Consider the following 12,103-nt stretch of genomic DNA (forward strand, 5'->3'; position numbering starts at 1 on the left):
CAGTCGACAGCCAATCAGATCCATTTTTACCAGTGCTCTGATTGGTCGCGTCCAGCTCCAACAACAAAAGTCTTAACAAAGATTATAAATGTTAAAGGATGCCACAGTTTTATTGCTATAATTAGGGAACGGTGCAATGCTTGAAAGTCTGAAAACTTCTGAAAAATGTTGCTTTATTGTGACCTTAGCCAGCCATTTTGGAGAAATCTGTCACTTTACATTTAAGCATAAAATATGTTGTCTCATATAACTAAAAAAGCTGCCCGGAGATGTTGCAAATATGGCCACCTAGTGGGATGACTTCCTCAGCCTTCAGACCACCAGCGACTGTGTCATTGTGTGTTGCTAGTCTCTTGCTACAAGGTTGTTAGAAGGCGTTCCTACTTGGTTGCTCTAGTAACATTTATGAACAAACCTTGCAGTAAATGATGAGAGATGGATGACGTGAGCTCCACAGCTTGACTCCTATTGGTAGTCGCTTCCGAAAGTTGCACATCATTTGAGCAATTTCCTTTGTCGCTGGTGGTCTGAACCAGCGACTTTGCTATAATTCTGTGACAATACAGGGATCTTGTGTGCAAAAAGAGTTCTTTTGAGGTCTTTCAAACTTATACAAATTTATTATCAAACTAATGTTACCCTAAAAATCTAAGATGTTGTTTTCAAACAATAGAGAATATTTAGATTTAATAGCATTTGGTGACACTTACATTAAACCTACAGCTGCTTAATGGATCATCATGGTTGAATATCTAAAGAGGCATGACTTCAAATGATTTTTAATAAAGTAACCTTTACGGTGCTATTTTATTATATGCATTTTCTGTGAGAATATTTATGTTCGAGTCGTCTCTGTAAACTGATATTGCTAGTAAAAGGCAGGACAGAGGACATAATATTTTTGAGTTCATTTGATTGAAGTTAAATTCTAAATGTAAACAGCTCATTTTGACTGCTAAACTATAAATGTTGTATGCTTTGGCAATGCTAATATAAATGCTAACACATACCCTGCGTTCCAATTCGCCTACTTATACTTGCGCTTATAGTAAGTACTGTTTTTGTGTTTGAATAGTAGGTAGTAGAAGTGGCTGTTGTTGCCTAGACAACATTGTGGCCAATAACTTTCACACATCTAAATACAGCTCTTCTTTCCATTAAGGTATTTATTCATTCATTATTTCATATGTTATGTTTACTGTAAACCTACATTTGTTAATTTAGTGATGCATCAGTTATATAATTTATTAATACAGTGGAGTGTAATATCAGCCGTTAGAGTGTGCATCATTCTGCACTTCGAATTTCTACCGGAAGTAGTAGACCATCCGGGAATCTTTGGAATACTATTTTCATCATACTACGATTTGGAACATACTACTTTCGCATACTATTAAGACGGTAGTATGCTGATTGGAAGCAGGGATAGACTAAATAGCCACAATTTCATAAGGTTTTAACCCAGTTACCACTGGTGTTTACAGTCTATACCATCAGAAAAAACATCTTACCTTTGGCAATCGACGAGGGACTCAAACCAAGACATGTCAGCCAGGCCACAGAAAAATCCCACCAAACCATTAAGCCAATCAGCAGCTACAGAAGGCAGGGCTAGTGAGCGGGTGATACGGGTCCAAGAGGACTTTAATTGGTAGCCGGGGTCAAAGGGTTTGAGACCCAGAGAGAAAGAGAGACAGCACCGGGGCAGACAGGTCTTTTTAAAAGCTAATCTGGTGGGATTGCCGGGTGGGCGTTTAGGATGAGTGTACGTGTCCGTAAGAAGGTCTTAAACGGGCTCACATCCTGAGGGAGGGAATAAAATAAATAAAAAGTGTGAGGAGAGGCAGAGTCACCTAAGACCGTCACGCTGGCCGTCTCCCTCCTCCATTAGGCTGCAACCGAGGCCCCTGTGGTAAAAGTACTCCCACACCACAATACCTTTATCTTCCGAAACGTTATCCTGTGTTAATCATTTAATATTGCATTCTTCATCCAGCCATAAACTGCAGACGCTCTTCCTTTAGAAAAGTAAGCTGAGGGGCTCAGCTTTCCTGTCTTGAGCATTTACTACAAGGGCCGGAGCGAGTAAGCTTCTATATACATTACACACAGTCCATAATGAAGGCCTCAGGAAGCTACAGCAATAATAATTCACAAGAGTCCTCTCTATTTCTGACCGAAGGAAACGGAAGAGATTGCACATCAGATAAAAAATTAACTTCCGAGGCGTAAATGAAGAGACAACAGAAATCTGTTAAAGGGATCGCTCACCCAAAAATTGAAATGGTCAATTTTTCAAACTTTTATTAAGAAAGAAAGAAGGAAGAAAGTCTTACAGATTTGGAATGAAATGAGGGTGAATAAATGATCAATATTTAGATTTTTGGGTGAACTATATCTTTAAGCAACCAAACATTAAAAACAAGGCTCTCCACAAAATGGCCCAAAACTTTTTTTTAGTATTATCTGTTTAAAACTAGTAGCCTATGTGTTTATTATTGTGAAGATTAGCAATACAAAATAAAGTTCCCCGAAAAATGAAATCCCATGACTTCTATCCCATTAACCCTAAAACACACGGGAATCAAGAGCATTGAGTAATTATGTTATGCTTGACCACATACACTCTCATCATTTACGCTTTCTTAGCTTTTGAGTCTATTCCCGCCATTTTCCAAGCATCTACGCAGAGGGTCGTGAGCCCGAACAATAGGCGAGGTGTAGCGCTCGCCATTGGCATTAACGCTTTAAAGACACACAGCACTTAACCCCGAGCAGCTCGGGTGCCCGTCTAACGTGGCGGAGAAAAGCGCCATCACTTACACACGCAAATGACATCGGCGAGCACGTTTGCATGCCTCAAAAACTATGTCAAACACAGAGCTCAAGCGTCTCACCCTTTACACGCACGCTCTTATGCACACATACACACACGCTCTCTCAATCTTCATATTTAGACAAGCCGGTGAATATTTTGAGATTTCGGCCATGTCTGAGAGAGAAGCGGAATGCATCAATTATTTAGAAGAGGTAACCCGATGCTTCCTCTGTTGAGGCAAATCTGCAGGCAGCTCCCCTGAGACAATAAAAAATGAATTAGGGAGAATTTATTAATGTGTGTCTGAGTAAAACGTTGGGCCTCAAACGGTACATTCTTCTGGCTGCGTCGCCTGATATCAGTCAACATGAGCCACATAGCAGAGCATGAAAAAACATCCACAGAATCAAAGGCTTGGGTGGGGGGTGCTTTAAAAAAAGACTCATCAATAAAACAGGCCGTTTTATATGTGCATTCTTCGCAGGCATTTTCATGGCATGTTTGTTCACACTCCGGCTGGGATTTGTTGGGAGCACAGCTGTGCATTCATCCTAAAAACAATATTCCTCCTCAAAAGAGTTTATGCAGCACAGAGGCAATGGGGGACGAAACAAATGAAAGCAGGCTGGCAGTCTTGCCCAACTGTAAGATGACCCAAGTGACTGTGGTATAGGCTGAGGGAAACAGAGATAAGCTTTTTCGAAAACTGTGGATAGATCAACAGAAAGGCCTTTTTAAAAATAAACCAGAACCTTTTAGCTCTCATGAAATCTGTAATGTGATAAGTTATAAGTGTACATGTAGAAAAACTCCACTTTGGATCTATTTTGCAAAAACAGATAACTCTGTTTTTAAAAATGTCAAAAAACATGTTTTTATGTTATTATGTTTATATTGTGTTATGATTTTTTATCTGTTTTTGCAAATAAACCATTCAATTGTCTTTAAGATATTGCATGTAATAGATACAGATATATAATAGTGTATATGTGACCCTGGACAACAAAACCAGTCTTCAAAATTGAGATTTTTACATTATCTGAAAGCTGAAGAAATAAGCTGTCTATTGATATATGGTTTGTTAGGATAGGACACTATCTGGCAGAACAACAATTGTTTACAAAGCAGGAATCTGAGGGTGCAAAAGAGCAAAATATTGAGAAAATCGCTTTTTAAGTTTTTACTCTGAGGCACTCTAGCAGGCCATCCACTCACAAACAGAAAATTTCTATACCTTTACAGTAGGAAATTTATAAAATATTTTCATTGAACATGATCTTTACTTAATGTCCTAATGATTTTTGGCAAAAAGAAAAATCTGTAATTTTCACCTCTAAAAAAAGGTTCCCGTGCTACTTAAGGCTGATTTTGTTGTCCAGGGTCACATATTTAAGTGTGTATGTGTACACAGTGTGTATATTAGACCACCCGTCATAATATAGTGAAAACACAAGTATTTTAGAAAGTCTGTAAAAACTATAAAAAATCAATTCAAATTCATTTAATACTAAATAAAACAGTTTTGTTATTTATTAGACAAACTTCAAACTGATGACATAATAACAAAAAACGGCCTACTTTGGCCTTCATAACAGCTTGCATTCTTACCTCTTTTTATGTACTTTTCCAAAGTCTCTGTTGTTACTTGATTGTATTTGGGAATCTGAATAAAAATAAAGGGATTTACTATTCGTGTCTGCCTTTCTTGTAAAACAGTAAATAAAAAAAATTGATAACAAAATGAATTATATTTTAGCATAAGAAATCCTTGGACTAAAAGCTTACACGTACTAGTGGATTAACTGGTAACACTTTCCATGAAGCATGTATGTATAATGCGTTATAATGAGTTATTAAAGGCTTTAAAATGCATTATAATTCTTCATAATGTGTGTTGTAATGCATATGTAGTTGTAAAGAATTATAACCAATTTAAAATGCGTTGTGTAATAATGAATTGCTTAGTGTTATAATGTTTTAACTGTAATAACAATTATTTTATTACAGACATTACAATGCATTAAATGGTGCATTACAATGCTTTAAAACTACTTTTATAATGCATTATACATACATGATTCAAAGAAAGTGTTACCGATTAACCTTTACAGAACATAAAAACTGTTGTTTTGGCAGGTTATCTAGTGCCTACCTGAAACATCTTCTTGAAATTTCAAACAGAAGATATTTTGAAGAATGTTGGTAACTGAATCACAGTACACTCACTTTTATTGTATTGACACAGAAACAATGGAAGTCAATGGGTACCGCCATGTCTTAGTCACCAGCATTCTTCAAAATATCCTGTGTTCAGCTGTACAAAGAAAGTAATACAGGTTTGAAATGACAAGAAGGTGAATAAATGATGACAGATTTTTCATTTTTGGGTGAACTATGACTTTAAAGGGACTTCTAAGAGAACCAATGCCACAAATCAATTAGCAAACAAGCAATTTTAACCTGAAATTTTGCAGATTTAAAAACACCACTAGCACAAAATCTTATGCTGCACAGCAAAGCAGGAATCTGCCCTCGATGCATACTAAAGCACCAAAGCCACAACTCCTAACAAACCAGGGGAGACTCGCTCATCTACAACCAAAACTCATCCTATTCTGGAGATAAATGAATCAATATATAAATAAATAAGATGGATATTAAAAACCGTTGCTTGCTGACCCTCTGCCTGGCAATTGAATCTCAGCTGCTGTAATCTACAACAGGAACCTGGAGATATGTCTGGGATTGCCGAAGATATGCATATTTAACAGTGCAAGACATGATAAATAACACACTTAGAAAACTCCTGACAGCCTGACTGAGAGATTAGCAATGACCAGACGAGACGCCGCGAACCACGCACGTATTTGTGCGAGCGCAGTTGTGTGCGTGTCTCCGGCCCTTTTAGCTCCGTGACGAGGAAAGGAAAGCATTCGATGCACGTACCAATTACTCTTCCATCTAACCCTCGCTAAAGGCAAAGCAATGCAATCTTCACATTATAATCAAAACCATATGACAAAGCCGGGGCCATTAGAGAACAATTTCAAGTGTTTCACAGCAAGACAGTGATTTTGGAATTGCACTTACATATGCCGAGTGCTTACCTCTGCGTGAATGCACCTGCTAGACGGCTCAAGCTTTCCTTCCCTACCAAGCGAACGAGCAAGCATTAAAAAAAGAGAGAAGGTTGTGACAAAGAAAACAACTTAACAGCCGAGGATAGAGGTGTAATTTGAGTTTATCTGTGTGGACAGATAATGACAGTTTGAACTCCATTTAGAGGTGCAGAGGCTCCAAACCTGTACTTTAGCCCGCTTCAAACACAGCTCCGTTCACACCTCTTCTGTTGAAGACGGGAAAGACAGAACCGAACATGAAAGTCTAATGTTTACAGATTACATCTGCCCAGTGGTGCGTGTAGTGATTTTTGCCAGGAACTTCCGTAAAAAGCAGGGATTTTGTGACAGATTATTCTTAAGTGGCTGTATTTTGCAGAAGTGTGTTCCGATAGCAATTTGTGTACCTTTCTGTCCAAAAACCTAAATAAAGATTATTATGTAAAGCAAAATTACCAGGTTAAACAAAGTCCAGCATTTCTCCAATCTGTCCTGTACTGCAGGATCTTGCTTTTAAATTTTTATGCGCAGTGTCTCATTTTCTGAAGTTTCTGCAGTACTTCAAAACGTACTTGTGTGAAAACATAATTTAGTGTGAACGTTTCTCAATCTGTGATGCCCAGGGGCGATTCTGGGATTTTAGTCTTAGGGGAGCTAAGACCCTTTCCTACATATGAGCTGAGTAGGCTCTGAGAATTTACTTCTTCAAATCTTGCTCGACTCATAATCTTTTTCAAAACAGGTTTTTTTCCCGATTTTAAAGTGCCTTAGCTGAACTCTGTTTTATTTCCATCAAGACAGGTGACCTAAAGCCCACCAAAAAGATCTAGAAATGGTCAAAATGGTTGCCCATGTATTCCACGTATATTTGTGTCATATGAATTTCTACCCGTATATGGTGAATGACAGCGGTTTATTTGTTTCCAAAGTTCTTTAACCTTATTTTTCATTCTCTATCTTTCCCCCGTCGGTGGTGGTTTGGGCGCTTCGAGTCATTTTTCCACTTCAATGATCCGGCTCATGACATTGTTTTATAAAACATGTCAGATCACTCCTCCAGTGGCCTCTCCATCTCCGAGAGGGGCTTCCTCTGTTAGTGATTTCAACTAGAAACGTTCACCCCTGCCATAACACTTACCATTAAAATAGGAGCAAAGGAACACAGTAACGTCTGTGTAGCTCTCCATAAAAAGAGGGAGAAAGGTGAGACTGACATCACTCTCTGATCCAGAGAGAATTCAGTCTTTTTCTCTCAATCAGTCAGGGGTTACATCACTGTAAGAGGCTCTTGAACAGTGGCACGCTTGTGGTGACAGCGGTGATCTTTTCGTTTCATTTCTGCGGCAAGCTCTACGGCACTTGACAGGCTACACAATGTACTCACTTTACAGGCACATCATTTGCACCCTGATGAGTGAAAAACATAAGCGAGGGTGGGGTCTTTTTAGCCACCTTCTCACCTCTTTAGCAAGAAGCCATGACATGAGATTAACAGCTGCTAGTTTTTATTGAGTGGGAACACATCCCAGGCAAAAGAGAACTCGCTGATCTTTTGAGAGTGATGTAATCGAGCAACAGTCTTGTTCCTAAATAATAAATCCTGTTCATTCTCTCCATATATGAAAATTGATTGTAAACGATAACTTGAAAACCTAACAGATCTAGTTTTTATGTTATGAATCAATGGCACAATCTTATGTTGAGGTCATCATTCTATGAATTTTTATTTGAACTAAAGCGTTCTTGGTGAAGAACTACATTACCCATAATAATCCAGAAAGACAATACAAAAACATCACAGCAATAGACCTGTGTAGCCGGACTTAACATTTAGATTCTGAATTCAGAATATTTTCCAATAAATATGAAATTATACTTTAAATCAATAGTTTTACATTTTTACATAGTTATAATTCAAGCAATCAATGTACAACTACATCAAAATACAATCCCCCTACAACTGGGTTATTGTAGTTCATTTGCTCAAATGTGATCAACACATCTTGCTATTCGAAATATATTAAACAAAACCATTGAAAACATTTAAAAACACAACTCGAAGGTTATTTCCCTTTTTGGAAGCATACCTTGGGATCGTCCAATGTCTACAAAGTATTAGCGGTTAGCATAGAGATCTACCAAGAGACAGCAACTTAAACAAATATAGTGTCTTTTTAGATCCCTGATGCCTTTCCTCTTCTAAAACATCAAACTGAACCGTTAACACCTCAGGCTAGGATAAAAAAATCTAATTGTTTGGACGGTTATGTAAGCGTCTGCTGAATAACAATGGCCGTATTCCTGCAGGAGTTACACAGTCTCGCATTCTACTTTTCTTCTATATTATTGTGTTACTTTGCATTTTGTTAGCCTAAGTTTAGAAACGGGTCCAAAGCGCTGACTCGGGCTTCTGCAAGAAAAGCACCTTATCTGGGAGCGCTCTGACGTGAGCTTGCTATCTAGAATAGGAATCTTACAGCTTGAACACCAGAAGAAAAAAATATTTTCTCTAACAGGACAATCTCTATTGTAGGATATACATTTTCGGTCTGATAAGCAATAATTCTCGGCTGGGATGTACAGTAGTGGGGAAAGTGAATGAGGCTAGCATGGTTTTAAAATGTCAAGCAAATCAAAAGATCAATGAAGATGTTGGTCACTGAAAATCTGTCATTCCTTAATCAGTAACCATGTCTTTGATGGCTCTGGATCATCTCCGAATGCTTACAGTAGATCCTGAAGATAAAAATACAGGGCTTCCAACACACCTTCACTGCAAACACCACAGAGATCTCCACTCCACCTCCTACCTCTGATTTTTCCTCTCTCTCTCCACAGAGCTCCGCAAACGGACCCTCCTGACCCCTGAATTAATCCCAAAGTAATTGAACTTACTCAAATTCCCACAGGCACGCAGCTGCCGTTGCAAAGCACTTGATGTTTCTTTGTGGAGAGGCTTACTTGAGTTTTCATGACTCCGTCAGAAATAGAAACCTTTTCTCTTCTTCGTCTTAACTTTCTACATACAGACTGGATTCTTGTCCCTCAATTTCATTTAGAATGAAGAAAAACAGCTAAAACATGACATAAAGTGGCAACAAACCATTACTAATAACATTTGTCTTTGTCACTTATATCCAACTGCAAACAAGAGATTGAAAAGAAAAGTAAATAAATAAAAAGGGGGATTCTAACGGAATACCTGCCAAATAGTGAACCATTTTTAACTCACATGTTATAAATGCTTAATACGTGTATTTATTCATTATTTATTTGACTAGAAAGCAGATTCATTATTATCTTGATGCTGTTTGCAAAATAGGCTGTCAGACGGGAGACTGTAGGGTGTTCTGTTTTTCTTATTATTGTATATTTTAAATCTTGTGTCACTTTTCAAACCATGTTGCTTACCTGATCCGATTCGGAATGTCTTATGGCGCCCTCCAGAATGCCTTCAGATCATGAAGACCAAGATAAATTCATTTACTTTTGATCACTTTTTAACACTAAATGCACAAAGGTTGTTGTAAACCTGTTTGTTTACAATGTTTTATTAACGATTCAATTTCTTCCAATAGTTAACCAGAAAACATTTATTTATTATCTATTGTAGAAACAGAATACTCACAAGGCTACATCTTTGATGTGAATCATATATTTAGAAGTATTGACAGCCCATGAAAGTGCAGTTTGAAGAAAAGTGGACGTCTGTGAAGTATTCACATTTATTAAGCATTTATAACATGTGAGTTAAATATGGCTCACTATTTGGCAGGAATTTTGTTAGAGTCCCTTTTTATTAACGCAGTTATAACTCCTTTATAATGCATTTGTAAATGACTTATTAATCATTAATGAACACATTTACGAATGCTTTATAAAGGGAACCTTAATGTAGTGTAAGTGTGTAAGTGTTTTTATTTAACACGTCAGATTTCAAACATCAAAAGCAGATTTTTTTGTGCAGGACTTAATGTATTTATGACAAAAACATTACAAAGTCCACATTAAAAAATCTATACCTCAACTTAAAATTTATGTCATTTTCTGGTTGCCAATTATCACAAAGATGTTGAACCAGAAATGCTAAACATCCACCCCACACAGGCAGATCTTCTAAAACTATTTTGCATAGGACCAATCATCAGGTGTAATGACAGCCAGTTTTCCTCAAGCAACCATGTGTCCCTGAAACAAGACTTTCTACGTGTCGACGATCGTCCATCTCTCAAACAGCCAAACAGCCACCAGGTAGAGAGCGACAGCACATACTGATCACGGGTCAGCTCTTCGCCTCGTTCGTGAGTTCAGCTGCTACCAGAAAAAGTGCCAAACCTGGTTTCAGATCAGTGATACGAGGCAACACCCAGTCCCAATAGGAAGCTCATTTCACACACCAGACGGCCTCTCAACAGGTGAAGCCTGCGCTCTCCGTGGCTAATTTACAAGTGTGCAGCAGGGCTGAAAGTGATGCGTCTTTGCAGAAGAAGAAAACTTTGTTCATTAACTCGGTGTATGCAAATATTCAAAGAGTTATATAGTGAGCTACTGCGAACTCCTCGAGTAGCAATTTCCCCAGGCTTAATGCTCTCTCAACTGAGCACCTACCAAATTACATTGTCTTTCCTAATTTTGTAATTAGTATTCATATTTTCATGTCGCCTATGTTTAAGAAATCACTGCGTTCCAGCAAAAGCATGTTGTTCTTTGTGACGTGCCCTGTAGAGATAAATGGGGGCATAGAAGCTTGTAAAAAAGACGTGATTGTTGTGCCATGAAAAAACACAAGGATACAAATTTACAGAAGGCATATGAACTTACAGTTTTACTGTATAGTGGGCTTGGAGGTAGATATAGTGTAGGATGTACAGTTGCGGTAGATATTTGGGCTAAACTGTAATACTTGCAGCATTAATATAGAATTCAGCTGATGTAGTTAGAGGTGTGCTTGTTATCATTATTTTTCAATAGCTTTGAATGAGGCTTAGCCAATCAGAAATTAGAGTCAGAATCTGCGGTGTAATAAAAGTGTAAGTGCTTTCTGAATTTTAACAACATTTTATACTAATAATAATAATTGGTAATGCTTTACAATTAGGTTGTATTTGATAACAACCGTAAATGCCTTAGCTAACATGAACTAACAATGAACAATTGTATTTGTACAGCATTCAGCATTTACTAATAAACTTCATTTTCAGTAGCAAAAGTAATAAATGTTAACATTAGTTAATATATGGTGAACGAACATGAACAATTGTATTGACATTAACTAATATTAACAAAGATTGCTAAATTGCTCATTGTTAGCCTATGTCAGCTAATGCATTTTGCGGATTTTAACAAACCCAACCCTTTTTATTAAAGTGTTGATAGTTCATGGTAATTTTTTTTATCATTTTAAATAGACATTTAATGGAATTTCTACCTTTAATAACAGTATCGTTAATATGTTGATATATAAACCCTAACAACATTATACATTTGCGCCCCTATGATTTACAATGTATTATTATTCAGTAAATGCATTTTTGATTCTTCTATGCTATAAAATGAAACCAGATTGGATGTGTTTGAGCAATCAGGCTCTCCCTAAAGCTCTGAAGAATAAAGAATGACAGTAAGGTAGACAAACAGTGGAGTGTGGCCTGCTTCCCCATGCTGATCTGAGAGTCTTGGTGAGGTGCGAATGGGGTGCTTCCCTATCTGCGCTGCTCCGCTGCTAGAGGCAGCTCTCAGCGGCCCCATCTGTCCCCCCAGTGCAGCACTGAATCAGGGACACAGTCAGACACGCTGCCACGGGCCTCCACGTGACCACCAGACATACAATCAAATACACTCAGTGTCCCTTGTGAACCACAGTTTTGTTCAAGAATATTTGGATGTACAGTATTGCAATGAGAACAGCATTCCATGGAAGAAAGAAAGCCATTGATTTCTTCAACAACGTGAGGGTGAAAAGGAAACGGAACAGTAAAATAGATGCATGCACTAAAATCCGGCTAAGCCACTTTTCTCATTGCGCTGAAGGAATTTACCACCAAGCATAAATTATGTTTACTAAAAAAAAACACTCAAATTGGTCCTCTGTGATCAAGCCTCAAGTGCAAAAGTTGACTTACTTTTATTTCATATTTGTGGATTTAGCTTGAAACGTACAGCTTGA

The 12,103-nt window shown here is 37.8% G+C and overlaps 1 protein-coding gene across 7 annotated transcripts in view; it reads right to left on the minus strand.

Annotated features, from left to right (window-relative positions):
• The window catches only part of esrrga (estrogen-related receptor gamma a), a 144,394-nt gene that overhangs the window by 111,226 nt on the left and 21,065 nt on the right, over positions 1-12,103 (minus strand). For 2 of the 7 annotated variants that reach the window (XM_056768327.1, XM_056768330.1), the window contains exon 3: positions 4,427-4,481. The exons of the other annotated variants lie outside the window; for them this stretch is intronic. The gene's annotated coding sequence lies outside the window, so the exon portion shown is untranslated. The remainder of the gene's footprint in view (positions 1-4,426; positions 4,482-12,103) is intronic. 7 annotated transcript variants of the gene reach the window in all.

Source organism: Triplophysa dalaica, chromosome 15, assembly GCF_015846415.1.
Source record: "Triplophysa dalaica isolate WHDGS20190420 chromosome 15, ASM1584641v1, whole genome shotgun sequence".
NCBI classification, from domain to species: Eukaryota; Metazoa; Chordata; class Actinopteri; order Cypriniformes; family Nemacheilidae; genus Triplophysa; species Triplophysa dalaica.